We start from the raw sequence: 18,517 nt of genomic DNA, 5'->3' as shown, positions 1-18,517 counted from the left end.
CAAATTGTCTCATCATCCTGCTTTCCACCACAAAATTACTCCTGATTTCTTAAAAATAAGACAAAATAAATAACATTTTAGAGAGAAATGTTTAGTATTGTCTTTATATCACTGCTGTAAATAGAATTTTTTAATTCCCTAAAAGCATAAAGCATAAACTTGGTAAAAATTTACTACATAAAAGGCAAAACAATTTTTCACTGAAAAAAAACATAAAAATAGAGTGAGGCATAAGCTTCAGGCTGCAAGAGTGCCTCCCTGGCATGGCCAAGCAGGAATGAGAAGCAGAAAGCACTCTGGTGGAAATGAAGACAATGCCACAGAACATCTCACAGAGAAGATGTTTTCTTGCAGAGAAGGCACAAAAGCTTTTTGTTTGCTCTTTCTTCTGGTTGTAGAGCTTGAATTCTGGGACTGAGAGCTGTCGCTGAGCTCCCTTGCTCACTCTATCTCTTGAGCCACAGTGCCACTTCAGACTTTTTCTGTGATTATTTGGAGATAAAGTCTCATGGACTTTCCTGCCCAGGCTGGCATCCAACCATGATCCTCAAATCTCAGGCTCTGCACATGCCTGAGCCACCAGCACCCAGCAAAAAAGCTATTTTTAGGAAGCAGAAAATTCAACAGCCAACCATATTTAAACAAATGAAATTATGGATAATTCAATTTAAACCAAATGATTCACAACCACCAAGCAATGGTTCAAATGAGTTAAAGCATGCAGTCTTACAAGTTCAAGTATATTAGGCTAATGATTAATTTAAGTATATGCATATGTGTATATATTTAACTTCCCTTCCACTATGCTGCGATTTGAACTTAGAACATTGTTCTTGTTAAGTAAACACACTACCATTTGAGCCATTCCCACAGGCCATTTTTACTTCATTCATTATACATTTCATTATAAATTTTACTCACTGATTTCTTGTTTGGATTAATAATTTAGGCTTAGATTTATAGCTATTAGATACCAATCATCTATATGAACATTAAAGTTTACTCAGAGATTCTCCTTGGGAAGCTTGTGTTGGACCTCTTCATTCTCTACTGAAAGACAGATCAAGACCAAAACTTTGGTAGCTATGAATTTTTTCCCATTACAAAAACAGTCATTATTATTCCTAACTTGAATGAATGTTTTTGTACTCTGCCCTATTCAACAATGTACTAGATCTGCCCTCTAGTTACTTGGGCAAAAGAAATTGCTATGTCACTGCCACTTCTGAGTTACAAAAAGTGTTGTTCTCCTAGGTGATTGAGGGTGAAGAAGACAACAGCATGACCACAGGATGAAAGCTCTCTGAAGAACAGTCTTTCACTGTACTCTCTCTACTGAGAAATCCCTTCCAAGTGAACCCATCTCTGCATTTCATTTCATAAGACATGTTGCTAGAACTATTTTGTTTGCTTATTCAACAGTGTCTTTTCCAAGAGAAAGAGAATGGAGTAGATTTTGTCTCTTTGGATTTCTGAAAATATTAGAGCATTTTCTGAGTAGTTAAAAATAATCTTGAGGGGGGATAGCTGGCTACTAGGTTCTCGTAAGATTTGCCTCAACAGCAAGCACCTGTGTCTGGTTGAGCTGGTGTGAGACAAAGATACAGTACTTCTCCAGCCACCTGGATAATCAAGAGTTTTGGCTGGAACCTTTGAGCACACACCGTCATAGTGAGGAGCCAGGAGAAAAGCACCGAATATGGCGCTGAAACGGATTAATAAGGAATTTAGTGATTTGGCCCATGACCCTCCAGCACAATGTTCTCCAGGTCCAGTTGGGGATGACATGTTTCACTTGCAAGCCACAATTAAGGGACCTAATGACAGCCCATATCAAGGTGGTGTATTCTTTTTGACAATTCATTTACCTACATACTAGCCCTTCAAACCACCTAAGGTTGCATTTGCAACAAGAAGTTATCTCCAAATATTAACAGTAATGGCAGTACTTGTTTTTATATTCTAAGGTCACAGTGGTCTCCTGCTTTAACTATTTCTAAAGTTAATTAATTTGTTCACTGCTATGTGATCCAAACCCAGATGACCCCCTAGTGGCAGAGATTGCACGGATCTATAAAACAGACAGAGATAAGTACAACAGAATATCTCGGGAATGGACTCAGAATATCCCATGTGATGCTACCTTAAACTCAGAATAACATGCATTATAGCTGTAATAAACTTTTTTGATTTCTTATCTGGCTGCTCACCTATCAGACCTCATCTTTTTTTTTTTTAATTTTATTTTTTGTTTACCTCCCTCCATTCATTCACATGCTCATCTGAGAAGACTTAAGTTCTTCCAGCTTTGGACAATAACTGCTTTTAGAAACTGTAAAGTAGTTACAAGAGAACAGTTGCTCAAGATTCAGAAAATTTTAAAAATGGATCATGTGTATTATGTGGCCAACTCATAAGTTGGTTATGAGACTAAACCATTTCTCACTGCTCTAACATGCTGAATAAACCATCTGAGGGGGAGGGAGGTGGATGCTTGGTTGTCACATAAAAGGAAACAACATCCTATCAGCATCCATTCTTGGTTAAGCCTTCCACTGTTAGAGATCTGAGGTTACATGATATACTTTATGCTCGTAACTGATGTGGCTGGAGAATTGGTATTGAATTTACAGCATCAGAAAAAAACAGAAAATGTGATGTGTTTTCTGCATGACAATTAAGGAATGACCTGTTCTTGTTCTACAGAGAATGAAAATTGGAAGTCAAACACCCTTTGTATTCTAAAATAGGGTCTCAAACATTTTGTAATTTTCATTTAAATTGTTAGGAGGCTTGGAACTATTAGTTAATCTATCTTTCAATACACTGTTTAATATAGCACTGAATAAATGATGCAAGTTGTTCATGGATGAGTGATCAACTAATAAGCTAATACCTCTGCTAGTAATTGGTGTATTTCTTCAATAAAGTTGTATAAACCAATGAAAAGCATAATCTTGAGGCCATTGTCAACCACTAATGAAAGTCTGTTAGAAACGTAAAAGTTCAAACCTGAGTCCATGGAAAGGGAACCTGAAAGTCTGCGCCTCTCTACACTCTCAAATCCAAGAGAGACCATCTTGCTTTAATTTTCAACAATGTAATAATTGCTCTTGTGCATAATTTCAAGTAAATAATAAACTAGCAGAAAAATAAATAAAACTAAGAAATTCAGTCTTTTTTTAAGTTTTAAACAGTTTTACAAATTCAAGACTCAACTTATGAGAACCACACATTTTCTTTTTTTTTCAAATTTTTATTATCAAACTGATGTACAGAGAGGTTAGTTTCATACGTTAGGCATTGGATACATTTCTTGTACTGTTTGTTATTTGTCCCTCATACCCCCCTCCCTCCTCCCCTTTTCCCTTCCCCCCCCACACCCAGGTGTTCGGTTCACTTACACCAAACAGTTTTGCAAGTATTGCTTTTGTAGTTGTTTGTCATTTTTTACCCTGTGTCTCTCAAATTTGGTATTCCCTTTCAATTTCCTGTATACACGGTTTCCAATCTACTCAGATGAGATTACAGAGATAGTGCAGGTACAACCACAGGTAGGGGATATAAGAACATCAATAATAGAAGCTACAGATACACATGGGACATTGAAAGTAGTTACAACTGTGATATAACAATTGTTTCCCTAACATGGAGTTCATTTCACTTAGCATGAGCTTATGTGTTCCTAAGGGTATAGCTATTGGGCCTTGTGATGCTCTGCTATGACTTGCCTAAACCTGGTCTTTTGGATAGATACCCAAAAGTGGGGCTGCTGGGTCATAGGGGAGTTCTATATTTAGCCTTCTGAGGAATCTCCATACTGCTTGCCAGAGTGGCTGAACCAGTTTACATTCCCACCAACAATGAAGTAGGGTTGCTTTTTGGCCATATCCCCTCCAACAATTGTTATTGTTAGTTTTCTTGATATATGACATTCTTACTGGGGTGAGATGGAATCTCAATGTTGTTTTTATTTGCATTTCTTTTATGACCAGTGATATAGAGCATTTTTTCATATGTCTCTTGGCCATTCTCATTTCCTCATCAGAGAAGTTTCTTTGTAAGTCTTTAGCCCACTTGATGAGGGGGATATTGGTCCTTTGCGGTTTTGTTTTGGAAGAAGGTAATTTTTTTAGTTCTGCATATATTTTAGATATGAGGCTTTTGTCTGTTCAATGTCCGGTAAAGATCTTCTCCCAGTCTGTGGGCTTTCTGTTTATCTTGCAAGCTATGTCCTTTGCCGTGCAGAAGCTCTGCAGTTTGATGCAGTCCCATTTGTCCAACCTTTCTTTGATTTGTAGCCTTTCTGAGTCTTTGTTAAGGAAGTTCCGTCCTGCACCAAGGAGCCCAAGTGTTTCTCCTACTCCATCCTTCAGTGTTTTCAGGGTGCCTGTTTTGATTTCAAGGTCTTTAATCCATTTGGAATTGATTTTGGTGCTGGGTGATATATAAGGATCTAGTTTTAGTTTGTTGCATGTGTTGAGCCAGTTTTGCCAGCACCACTTGTTAAAGAGGCTATCTTTCTTCCATACTATTGTTTTAGCTCCTTTATCAAAGATTAAGTAGGCATAGTTCTGTGGGTTCATTTCTGGGTCTTCAATTCTGTTCCATTGGTCTTCAGGCCTGTTCAGGTGCCAATACCAAACTGTTTTTATTACTATAGCTTCATAATACAGCTTGAAGTTGGGTATTGTAATTCCTCCAGCATGGTTCTTTCTGCTTAGGATTGTTTTTGCTATTCTAGGTCTTTTATTGTTCCATATGAATTTCTGGATTGCTTCCTCTATTTCATTCAAAAATGGTGTTGGGATATTAATGGGTATTGCATTGAATTTGTAGATAGCCTTTGGCAATATTGCCATTTTGATTATATTAATCCTCCCAATCCAGGAGCATGGGAGGTTTTTCCATTTCCTTAGTTCTGACTTGATTTCATTTTTCAAGCTTTTGAAGTTCTCATGCAAGAGGTCTTTCACTTCTTTGGTTAAGGTTATTCCTAGGTATTTTATGTTTTGGGGGGCTATTGCACAAGGAGTTGCTTTCCTGATTTCAGCCTCGGTCTTCTGGTTGTTAGCATAGAGAAAGGAAAGGCCGTTGATTTTTGAAGGTTTATTTTATATCCTGCAACTTTGCCAAAGTTTTGGATCAGCTCTAGTAGCTTGGGGGTAGAGTCTATGGCATTCTTTAGGTATAGGATCATGTCATCTGCGAAGAGAGAAAGTTGAACTTCATCTTTTCCTATTTGGATCCCCTTTATATTTTCTTCTTGCCTAATTGCTCTGGCTAGGAATTCTAGTACTATGTTGAGGAGCAGGGGAGAGAGTGGACATCCCTGCCTTGTTCCAGATTTTAAAGGGAATGGCTTTAGTTTTTCACCATTTAGAGTTATACTTGCTGTTGGTTTGTCATAAACTGCCTTGATTATATTCAGGAATGTTCCCTGGAATCCCAGTTTTTCCAGGGCTTTTAGCATAATTGGGTGCTGGATTTTATAGAATGCTTTTTCCGCATCCAGAGATAAAACCATGTGGTTCTTTACCTTGCTCCTGTTGATGTTGTGGATTACATTAATTGACTTGCGTATATTAAACCAACTTTGCATCCCTGGGATGAATCCAGTTTGATTGTGGTGTATGATTTTTTTGATGACCTGTTGATGTCGATTGGCCAGAATTTTGTTTAGAATTTTTGCGTCTATGTTCATCAGGGAAATTGGTCTGTAGTCCTCTTTCCATGATGAGTTTCTGCCTGGTTTTGGGATGAGGGTTATACTGGCTTCATAGAATGAGTCTGGTAGTTAACGTTCTCTTTCAATTTCATTGAAGAGTTTGAGAAATATTGGTGTGAGTTCTGTTTTGAAGGCCTTGTATAATTCTGCAGTGAATTCGTCTGGACTTGGGCTTTTCTTGGATGGGAGATCATTTATTGCAGTTTCTATTTCAATACTGGATATGGGTCTGTTTAGGAGGTTTAAATCTTCATGGTTGAGTTTGGGGATATCAATTTTTTCTAGGAAATAATCCATTTCTTCCAAGTTCTTGAATTTGTTGGCATAAAGTTTTGCAAAATAGTCTCTTATTATTTTCTGAATTTCGGTTATTTCTGTGGTGATGTTACCTGTTTTATCTCTTATCTTATTTATTTGAGTGTGCTGCCTTCATTTTTTGGTCAGGTTTGCCAGGGATCTGTCTATCTTGTTGATTTAGAACCACACATTTTCATCAGTGTTACCACTTCTACCAGATAGATAAGCTTTTTAATATGTGTGTTAAACGTCATATATATGTACATATATTAAATGTATCGTAATCATATAAGGTAATGGGATTTATTATATATTTATACATGCCTAGAATGTATTTTGACATATTTAAACCCTGTATCCCTCTTTGTTTATATTTGCTCCCTATTTTACTTTCATGTCTTTCCCCCCACACATACACACATTCCACACATGAAAGAAAACATGCAACACTTGTCTTTGTGAGTCTGTCTTAATTTGTGCAATTTGATAATCTCCAGTTTCTTTCATTTTCCTGAATAATAATATCTACATAATTACATCCTACTGTATAGCTGAATTATACTATATTGTATAAATGTACCAGACTTATTTATTCATTCTTCTGTCCATGAGCATCTAAACTGATCTCACCAGCTGACTATTATGAACAGAGCTGAGAGGAGCCCAGGTATGCAGGTTTCTTTATTGTATGTGAATCCTTCATCTGATTCCTTTGGACACATTGAGTATAAGTGTCATAACTGGAACATGTGGAAGTTGTACTTTTGTCCTCAAGGAGTCTCCAGACTGATTTCCATGGTGGCTACATGAATTTTGATACTCAGTGCCTCTCTCAGGTTGGGTTTGACTGCTCTAAAGAAGATTCTTAGTGCCACAGCAGTTTGTAAAAAGGACTGAAACTTTGCATTAGATGATGTACCTAGGAATCAAAACAGAATTGACCAGAACAAGTAAATAACTTGAGTTCTAGTTGTTGAGGTCTTAATAGTTTTGAATACTAGAAAAATGGACGAAATTATTTACAAAGCTATCCACATGTCCATAAACATGAGATAAATCTAAATTATGGAACTAAACCTAAAGAAGCCAAGGTTACACATATACAAAATGATTCACACTCATAGAAATTAAGTGGTAGTTCTCGAAACAGTTTGCTAAATTGTTCTACAGTAATTTTTGGAAATCTAAAACGTTTCTAATATTTTAAGAAAGAGCTTAAAATATTAATGTCTAGAAAATTTGGGATGTGCACTTAATTAGCCTTTACAATGAACTGTGAATTAAAAAGAAACAATGGCTAGAATCCACACAGGCAGGCTGCAGATATCACACAAGAATGACTTTTCTGGCCATTTCCTATGAGACTCTGAATCCTTATTCTTACAAACAGAACAAGATATACATCATCAGAATAATACTATCCATGTGAAGTGAATAATTGAAAAGATAGCGCAAACTTGTTGGTAGGGTGGACTTTTAAGATGTTCCACATTTTGTAAAGGTTTTAAGATTGGCAAATCATTCTGGTGATATGAAACATTTGGTACAAATTTCTGTCAATTACTTTAAGTTTTCTTTCTATCCATAGTTGATGAATTTGAGTGCCTGAGTGTGAAATCTAATTTAAATACTTTGTTCAATCAAAGCAACCTCAAAAGATGTTCACACTTGCTTGAGGTACTACTGTCTCATTAGATTTTTGTTTTCCTTGATAAGATTTGATTAATTGCCTACAACAGCCATTTATCAAGTTTGACATGCTACTTAAGTGTTGCTAAGAATTCTTTCCCGGTAGTTTTTGAAAGGCTATCTCCCAGCCATCCCAAGTGGACCATGCAGAGATAGTCACAGACAGCAGAAGGTTCATAGGAAGTTTATTAGTGGGGCCATACCTCCTACAGGAGAGGGAGCAACATGGCATCTGTACCTTATCCAGGTGGCAGCTTCTCTGGGGCTAAAGGGGAAGTAGGTAGGTCTTAATGATGAATTGGCGTGGCCCATCATAGTTCTAGGGCAGGGAGTTTAGGTGTGTGTGGATCTGAGGGTTAATGGGAGGAGCTGATGGTCTAAGGCAGGGGAAATGCTAACATTCCCCCATTTGTTGTTTACTAATAACTGGGGAGGTGTACAGGCCAAGAGTATGGGAGGAGGTTGTTTCTTCTGGAGCAACTTCCTGCTGTAACGGGGCAAAGTAGTCATGGCTCCCTGATTCATCGTTTGGCCGGGTACCATCCAAGAAGTATTTGCTTGACAGTTTGGTTAGTAAAGGTCCTCATTATTTCCATGAGAATAGTTATCAGAGCCAATGGGTATCATGGTCTCTTCTGGCTACCTCCTGCAGCTTGTGCACATCAAGAAGATACTGGGGCTAGGGTCTTCAGGATCCAGATCTGCGCTGGGCAGAACAGTATAAGTGAAGCCTCCAGTTGCCAGTAGTAACAGGATGGTCTTGAATCACAAGTTCCCCGGTGCTGTCCTGAGTAACGGATGTTATCCTGTTAAAAGAGACTTTTGAAAAGGTCAGGCAAAAGGATGACAAGTTTACAGGACCAGTTAATGTGAATGACATGGGAGAACACACCATGGCCACAAGCCAGAAAAGTTCCATTTGGGGGCATAAACCCAATTATGGCCCATTACAAGGAAGGAGGAATAACTGCACTGGGGGCAGGAAGGGAGTGATTATGGGTATTTTTGTGGGGGGGAGGCAACTGATTTGTGGACTGGTTGTGAGTAACCAGTCAGAGGCTAATATATGTACAAATAGCAAGTAACAAAGGCAAGAATGCAAGTTCCTGTCCAGACGGAAAGTGGACAGGTATGGACATTATTCCTCTTGATCCTGTCCAGTTGGAACATGGACAGGTATGGACATTAGGTGGGCAAGCAACTATTCCTCTTGATCTCCCAGCTCTGATTAATTTTGAAAGGGCAAGTTTCCACAAAATCCCTTTTTATTTCCAATTAAAACAACACGAGAATAACAGGAGTATACATTACCTGTAACTTGTTGAGAATTGACCAACAAATACTTGCCAGAGTTCTACAATGACAAAACTCAGTAGATATGATAGGAATCTTCAAATGACAACTGATTAGCAGTTTAGAGTTCTTTGTGCTGTTTTCTGTGTTCTGAATTAATTCTCGGAAAACTTTTGAACTCAAACAACATTTTCTTAATTCAAGAATTATAAGCACTAGCATTGTACCCAAATCCAAATTTGGCACCTTTTTTGCTATTTACCAAAATGTATCTAACTGCAAAATAGCATCTTTGCAAATATACCCCTTGTTGTCTAACTTAACATTACGGTAGGTGGAAGAGAAAACAAATGAATAATAATCAAGAGTGCAAAGGGTCAGGACAATGTAAAAGTCTCAGCTTCAGTGGATCCAAAGTGGCTTGTGTCTTCCATCCCGAATCAGCAGGCTTAGTTAGTCATGTGTGATAGAGGCAGGCAGGAGAGATATGTTGGATCTGGGGAAGGTTGTAGTAGCATATCCCAGAGTCCCTTGGATGGATTGCTACACTTCCTGCTCTGTTGCCTAAAAATTTCTACATAGACTGATTAAAGACATTTGTAATCTCCCAGTATTCCCTGGTTGTTTACTCTGACTACTCTGGGTTTTGCAGGTTGGTGTCCTACTGGTTTAAGCAGGGTGACAACTTAAAAAAAAATATTTTAGAAGGCTTGAGTCTGTAACCATTTCTTGCAAGTACAGTCTAAAATTCACAGTTGGTCCTCATGTTCAAACCTTTTCCCAGTCACAAAATCCACACAGACCAAAGCCCAACTAAGTCTGCTCTCTGCAGCAGCCATGACCGTTTCTGAGACATGGAGTGAGAAGACACCAACGCTACACCAGTGCAAACCTGTGATGCTTTTAACCTTGGAGTAAGAATCACAGACATGTGTCTTAACTTATTGCACACTTGAAGTCTCGGCTGTAATTCTGTCATGACAGGTCTGTTTAAACCCAACTCTAATCTTAGAAGTATACACAGTACTGAGTCTTTCAGAACTGAGCTACTTGAGGCAGGCAGAGCCTGGGCAGGAGTGCACTAAGCTTGTCAAAATATTCACAGGAACACCACCAGTGATTCCTAGATATGCCTAGGCTGGATAGGAATGGGGAGACACCCATGCTGAGGAGGGTGTGAAGTATACTTCATTTGTTCCCTGAGCAGTCTCTCATGAAAGAGAGACTGAACACGGAATCAATAGTAGTGAAACCAGACAGTTTGCGAACAGACTGTGGAGGCGGCTTCCTGTAGACACACACAGCCACAGTCCACACAGCTAGCACACATGTTGAACTGCATCATGATTCTCTACTAACTGCATCCTATAAAGCAAAATATCGATCCTGGGTCAGGAAAATCAAGGTCAGCACCCACCTTTGCACACTCATTCCAAAATGACTCTGGTCCATTGATCTTAAAGAGTTTATGAGAGCACAGGAAAGAAAAGGGAGAAGCAAAATCTTAGTCTATACCAAAGAATTGTCAGGATCAGATATATACTTTACTTTTAGCATAGATGGACATAAAAAATAACACACTGGTTTTACATCAATGCACTTATGCCACGTGCTGCATATTTGAACCTTTTGGAGTTTTTCTTAGACACATTTGCTTGCACCCAAACATGATCCTTTGGGTTTAAAAACTTTTTTTTTCCTTTTGGCTTGGAGTCAGGTGATTGGAGTCAGGATTGCCTCCAGGCTGTTGACTGTGACTCCACCCACAGGCTGCAAGGAACACTGCAACACAAGACTTAAAATTAAAATAGTAGTCAAAAGCAAGTAATTTTGAAACCATGATGCCAGTTTTTACATATTTTATACACAGACAGACACTTGTGCACAAGCTTTGGGGTGTGCTTAGATTTATTTTTTTAAATCAGCCATGTATTTTTTTTAGAATTCCGGTGTCAAAATGACATTATTTTGCCCATATTTAGAACCATATGGTCAATTAGAAAGCAAAAACAACATTTCCAGCGAACAAAAGTTGTCACAGATTATATGGCAAGGAAACAGAGAAGCCACATTTTGAGAAACTAGTTCAGCCCCAATGGGGAGCTGAAGTGGGATGCTATGAACAGAGAAGGTCCAAGAGACGAGAAACAGGACACAAACAGAACACATACACGTGGCATGGTATAATGGTGGCAGAGCTGGTCAGAGCCTTAGCAGGGTCACACCAAGATACCTTCACCTTTGAATATTTGAATTGCAAGGTACAGTTACAGAGTTCAGGGTGGGGGGCAGGGTTACCTGGAGCTTGAGTCTTTACATCCCACCTTGCCTCTAGGAATTCGGCATGCCCATTACCTGGGGGGTGGGGGAACTCCACCTCCAAGAGTTTTTGGAACCTTCATGGAACCAAGACGGCGCTTATTAAAATCAATTCTATTGTCCACACGTGGTCAATGCTAGAGAAAACTTAGCATTTAGCCAACAACAAGCAGAACTTAACAGAATCTCTAAGCTTAACAAACATCATTAACAAGAACAGAAAACCTTCTTTTGTGTCTTTCAAAGCAGATGTTAAGCAAACATTGGTCCCTTTGGAACTTGGTACCAACCCATCCTATATCACAGGCAGGCAGGCAGAGTTTAGAGAGAGTCAGAAAGGGAAAGAGAGAGAGAATTCCATCTGCCCAAGTGCTGATAGAAGTTATGTAAGTCCTGTAAAATATCAGGTGGTCCCATGAAGGGGCCACATGGAGTTCCAAATTTGGGGGCAAATTTGAATGCACAAGGCTTAAGATTGGGCTCAAACTTGAGCAGCTTTCCTGGAGCATTTTGGACAGTCCCCCACTCTTGATGAGTGACCAGAGGAGCTGAACTAGAGCTACCCACCAGCATCCCAGTGGAGCTCTGTTCTGTGAGGGAATAAACAGTTAATTGGAGTCCTCACCACAATTGCTGATTCCCTTGACCTATCCCGGTGGCTTATGGTCCCTGGGAGTAGGGCTTGGAAATTGGTGTTCAGACTTCAGTCAGTGTGGTGGCCTGGCAGCCTTGGCCCAGTGGCCTTATGGAAAATCAGATCCGAGCCCCCAGCTAATGGTCACTCACCCTGGTTGGAGGTTTAAATCTGTTGTCCTGGTGGTGGATGGAAGTAGAATGCTTGGTCAGGAGAAAGTTACCTAGGTGGTCCTCTGGGTAGGCTTAGGATAACAGAATAGGTCCCAGGGGCAGCTCGGACTGCCCAGAAATGCGAGAACAAATCCACCAGGGAACCTATCCCACGTTTGGCACCAATGAAAGGATATGTCCCAACCATCTCGGGGCCATATCTCCCATGGGAGAGGGAGCAACATGGCATCTGTATCTTATCCAGGAGGCAGCTTCTCAGGGGCTAAAAGGGAAGTAGGTAGGTCTTAATGATGAATAGGCGTGGCCCATTATAGTTCTAGGGCAGGGAGTTTAGGTGTGTGTGGATCTGGGGGCTAATGGGAGGAGCTGAGGACCTAAGGAGGTAGAAATGCTAACAGTTTTAAGTTAAGAATTGAATTGCACTGTGCAATGTTTTAATAGCATATCTAGCCTTAAGGAAATTAAGGAATTATGTCTCACACTTTCTAAATTTTTTTTTTTTGGTGTTTGTACTAGAGCTTATACTCAACACCTGTCCCCTGTCTTTCAGTACTTTCCACTCAAATCTTCTACCCTCCCAAATGAGCCACACCTCACTTCTGACTTTTTACGGGTTTGTTGGAGATACAAGTTTTATGTACCTTCTGCCTGGGTTGTCTTCAAACTGTGATTCTTAGATACCAGTCTGCTGGATAGTTAAGATTACAGGTGTGTGCCACTATTACCTTGCCACTTTCTACATTTTTGATAACACAAATGAGATGCAAGTAAAGACCTCATCCAATTTAAAGTTGAACTAGATGAAGTGTGAGAACAAACATTTGGAAAGAGTTATGTCTCACAAAGTGAAATAAAGCCCCACATCATTATCTCAATATTTTATTCTCAATATATAGTTGTCCTATAGTATTTACTAATTTGCTTTGCTGTTCTTATGGAGAGAATACACAAATAAAAGGAAAAACAATGCTAAGATTCCAGCAGCTCATGATTTCTTTTCAGGTAGCTGTTAATGATCAATTAAATCTCCACTTTGCAAGTTCCTGAGAGCTGTTACATAAGTCATTATGGAAATAGAGAATCAAGGCACATAATGGAGCTTTTGACAGGTGTTGAAAGGGAGACTCAACTTTTTTAATTGATCAATTCTCAGGGTTAAGGACTGAAAAAGTGAGAGAGGTTGGTGAGAGGGCATTTCTGGTAAGGAGACCAACACAAAGGTGAAGGTTGAGTGTGAAACAGGATGTGATGCATCTAAGTCATCACCCACAATTTAATGTGACTCAAATATGAATGGGGAAGGAAATGTGGTACTATTAGCAATTGCATACAATTTTCATATAATTTTCTCTCAATCATGGTAAGAGATTGAAATGTCCAATAAACACAGAAGGAAATTTCTGAAATTCTTCAAATTAGAGATGAAAAAATCAAATATTTACTTCTAAAATAGTTCTAGAAATATGGAATAGTAGGTTTTTGGACAGGGTAGAATTTTTATCAATGAGCTCAGGAAGGAACTAATGGAATACCCTGAGAGAGTTTAACATTCCTGATCAAATCCTTGACATTACAATGGACTCCTTAATTCTCTTTATGTTTTAGAATTTACTGAAAAGAAGTTGAATGATGCAAACCACCTTGGCGCATATATTCCTAACAAACTACTATCTGTCTGATTGTGAGCATGACAATTTTGTAATGAAGGCAAGTATGTACTTTGGGGATATGGAAGTGTGGCTCAAGTGGTAGAGCCACAGCCTTGACTAGAAGAGAGAAAGAGAGAAGCAAGAGTGCCAAGCTCTGGTTACAAGCCCCAGTGCTAGGACACACACAAAATAGTTGAAGAATAGAATTATGTACTTTGGAATAGTGTTTGGTTCTTTTGCAATGAACCATGTGCCCAACAGTGTTTAGTTACATCAAAAACAGGGCAAGCCGGGCACGTAGCTCATGCTTATAACCCTAGCTACTCAGGAGGCTGAGAACTGAGGATGGAGGTTTAAAGCCAGGCTGGGCAGGAAAGTCTGTGAGACTCTAATCTCCAATTAACGACTAGAAAACCAGAAGTGGCAGTGTGGCTCAAGTGGAAGGGTGCTAGCCTTGAGCTGAAGAGCTCACAGACAGTGCATAGGCCCAGACTTCAAGCCTCATGACCAATATAATAATAATAATAATAACAGTAATAATACAGACACAGCATTTATCAGACCCCAATATCATTCATGACAAAAAGCCTCCATAAGTTAATATTTGCCTTGAACAGATTTAAGTATTTGGTAATGTTCACTAATAAAATCAAAGGCATGATACTCCTGGGATTGTACTTGTTAAGTTTGATTTTAAGAAACATTTACTGAATCACATTTACAGCATTCTCAATTCCCCTGCCTTTTCTGACAACCTTCTCACTCATTTCTCTAGGATATGCTGTAATCGTGCCCCCAAAGTTGTTAATCTTGATTTTTCAGTTAGATAAGTTAAAAATAAGTGGCTCATACTTACAATACTAGCTACTCCAGAGGCTGAGATCTGAGGATTATGATTCAAACATCAAATTCTTAGCTCCAATTAGCCAGCAAAATGCCAGAAGCAGATTGGTGGCTTAAATGATGGGGAATTAGCCATGAGCAAAAAAGCTAAAAGACAGAACACAGGCCCTGAGTTCAATCCCCCATGCCAGCACCAAACACACCCACAAAGCATGATTTTCATTCTCATGAATGTGTAGAGTATGAATTGCTCTGGAGGGAAAGCCATTGTCTTTTTCTTCAATTAGGTGTGTGCAGATAAACAAAAGGCTTTAATTTCATCCCATCTCCTTACCAGGATTTTTAAAGGAACAAGGGCCATACACCATTATTTAGTGTGAAGTAATTAAGGAGAACTCTATCTATGAGCACTAATCACATTACATGTCCTGCTGTCAACATGTGTGAAATATATTGTTTCCAAACATCTTAGCAGGAAAGATAATTTTATTGTCACATATCCATTTGTTACATAGATGTCTTAAGCTTGAAAATAGGATCCATTCTTGCTCCCAAATGTGTCACTGAAGAAAATAAAATCACATATTAATATCCATATCTGTTCCAGTATAATATGTACTGCAGAGCTGTGTCACCTTGATGCCTTTGCCACCTATTTATAAAAGGAGTACCAAAGTTATATACTAATTTGCATAGACATTATATAAAAAATAATTGCATAACAGTCCTATTTCTACCAGATAACAAGCATTTGTATTAAAAATAAAAATAGGTAGTATGAATTATGATCAACATTTGAAATATACCATTGCGTAGCAATTAAGTTCATCACCAACATTGTTTCATGAACGAGAAGTCACAAAAGCAGTAGAAAATGAAATAAAAATTAATAATTTCTCTTTATCCCATATTCAAGTGCTTACTACAGGTACTGCTACCTAGAGACACCATAATGAGTAGGCTGAGATTAATCTGTTACTATTAAATTAATTGATTAGTTCAAGTAAATGTTAAGTACATGAGTAATATAGTTGAAACGAACTAAATATCCCTTGAATAGACACAATCTGCTTTGTAATTGAAAGTCAGGATCCACAGGTTCTCAGCCATACACCTGGAGTTGTCAAGCAGAACGTCAGCAGTACGGAGCACTCAGGTTAGATCATCACTCACAAAGATCTTAGGAATGACCCAGGCGTTTCAGGGGCCTCACTAAGATAGCAGCCTTGGGATTCAGTTAAGCATGGAAGACTATTTTGTTACGTATAGACGTCATATAAGGGTCACCCATGGGGTCATCTTCTCAGTAGCACTGAGAACACTTTTTTGTGGGGCTTGCTGGACATAGCAAATAAAAATAGTAAGGTCAAAAAAAAAAAAAAAAGAAGAAGTAGAATGCTAGCCTTGAACAAGAAGAAGCTACAGACAGTGCCCAGGCCCTGAGTCCAAGCCCCAGAACTGGCAATAATTATAATAATAATAATTAATAATAATAATAATAAATTAATAAATAAATAATAAATTAAAAAAATAGTAAGGTCATTGTTGAAAGGCATTGGCAACTTAAATGTTTTATGTGTTTGTTTTTGCCCAAGTTGTGGAAATGCTTTAATCTACAAGAATTTCTAACTCTGTCAACTACTACTTAATGATTCTTTTACTTTCGTTCTAGGCCTCTGCATTAAAGCTGATATATTACTAAATGTGGTTTAGGAAAATAGGCTATGTACCCAATAGAACATACACTTTTGTTTGATGAGGGGAGGAAGTTATTTTAGGAATAGTGCATGCAGTATTAGAGATCAGAAAGTCCCTATTCTGCCAAGCCGGAAAGCCAGAAAAGAGCCATGATTTCAGCATAAGTGGTATTGATCAAGATTCATATACTACCTTCTTCCTTTCTACAACTATTTAAAGACAAAAATAAAATTTAAAAACACATGAAAACATATTTACACAATCTCTTTTTTTAGTACTCAAAACTCTTTATTTTATTTTATTTAGTTTTTATTATAAAACTGATGTACAGAGAGGTTACAGTTTCATACATTAGGCATTGGATACATTTCTTGTACTGTTTGTTACCTTGTCCCTCATACCCCCCTCCCCCTCCCCCTTTCCCCCTCTGCGGTGTTCAGTTCACTTACACCAAACAGTTTTGCAAGTATTGCTTTTGTTGTTGTTTCTCTTATTTTACCCTTTGTCTCTCAATTTTGGTATTCCCTTTGAATTTCCTAATTCTAATACCAGTACACACTGTTTCCCATACACTCAGATAAGATTACAGAGATAGTGTAGATACAATCACAAGAGGGTGATACACGAATATCATCAATAGTAGAAACTACAGATAAACATGGGATGTTGAAAGTAGTTACAACTGTGATATAACAATCATTTCCATAAAATGGAGTTCATTTCATTTAGCATCATCTTATGTGATCATAAAGGTATAGCTATTGGGCTCTTGTGATCCTCTGCTGTGACTTGCCTAAACCTGTGCTAATTATTCCCAATAAGGGAGACCATAGAGTCCATGTTTCTTTGGGTCTGGCTCACTTCACTTAGTATAATTTTTTCCAAGTCCTTCCATTTCCTTACAAATGGGGCAATGTCATTCTTTCTGATAGAGGCATAAAATTCCATTGTGTATATGTACCACATTTTCCTGATCTATTCGTCTACGGAGGGGCATCTGGGTTGGTTCCAGATTCTCACTATGACAAATTGCGCTGCAATGAACATTGTTGTGCTGGTGGCTTTACTGTGATTTTGTTTGTGTTTTTTTGGATAAATACCCAAAAGTGGGGTTGCTGGGTCATAAGGGAGTTCTACATTTAGCCTTCTGAGGATTCTCCATACTGCTTGCCAGAGTGGCTGAACCAGTTTACATTCCCACCAACAATGAAGTAGGATTCCCTTTTGGCCACATCCCCTCCAACAACTGTTATTGTTAGTTTTCTTGATATATGACATTCTTACTGGGGTGAGATGGAATCTCAATGTTGTTTTGATTTGCATTTCCTTTATGGCCAGTGATGTAGAGCACTTTTTCATATGTCTCTTGGCCATTCTCATTTCCTCATCAGAGAAGTCTCTTTGTAGGTCTTTAGCCCACTTGATGAGTGGGCTATTAGTTCTTTGCAGTTTTGTTTTGGAGGAAGGTAATTTTTTTAGTTCTGCATATATTTTAGATATGAGGCCTTTGTCCGTTGAATGGCCGGTAAAGATCTTCTCCCAGTCTGTGGGCTTTCTGTTTATCTTGCAAGCTATGTCCTTTTCCGTGCAGAAGCTCTGCAGTTTGATGCAGTCCCATTTGTCCAACCTTTCTTTGATTTGTAGCCTTTCTGGGTCATTGTTCAGGAAGTTCCGTCCTGTGCCAAGGAGCCCAAGTGTTTCTCCTACTTCTTCCTTTAGTGTTTTCAGGGTTACACAATCTCTTATAAACTGAAATTTCACAATAAACTGAAAGTAAAGAGCGAAAAGAACAACAAATCTCTCTATTAGAATTCACTCTTCCCTTGGAGGGTGGGAAAGTGCCAGTCTTTTATATTTTTAAGGCCTTCAACTGATTTGGCTGAGACTAGCCCACAGTGTAGAAGAAACATTGCAATACACATGGTCCATTCATTGAAACGTCATCCAAGACTTCATCCTTGAGATTTACCAAATAATCCGTAGCCCACTGTGCACTGCAGGCCACCCATGTTGATCTATCAAATTAGCCAAGTAAAATAAATGCCATTCATTGCCACCATAGGTTTTGTTTATTACATGAGTTATGTATTATATAATTTTGTTTTATATCTATGTGTGTGTATGTGAGTGTGTATATTAGTCTTGTTGCTTGAACTCAGCATCCAGTGTGCTCCCTAAGCTTTTTGCTCATGGA

The 18,517-nt window shown here is 38.6% G+C and overlaps 1 pseudogene; it reads left to right on the top strand.

Annotated features, from left to right (window-relative positions):
• The first annotated feature begins 1,699 nt into the window (after window positions 1-1,699).
• LOC125360628 lies at window positions 1,700-2,159 on the top strand (annotated as a pseudogene).
• The last annotated feature ends 16,358 nt before the right edge of the window (window positions 2,160-18,517 follow it).

Source organism: Perognathus longimembris, chromosome 12 (genome assembly GCF_023159225.1).
Source record: "Perognathus longimembris pacificus isolate PPM17 chromosome 12, ASM2315922v1, whole genome shotgun sequence".
Lineage (NCBI taxonomy): Eukaryota > Metazoa > Chordata > Mammalia > Rodentia > Heteromyidae > Perognathus > Perognathus longimembris.
Note: the sequence above shows the minus strand (reverse complement) of the source record. Positions and strands in the feature narration are given on the sequence as shown.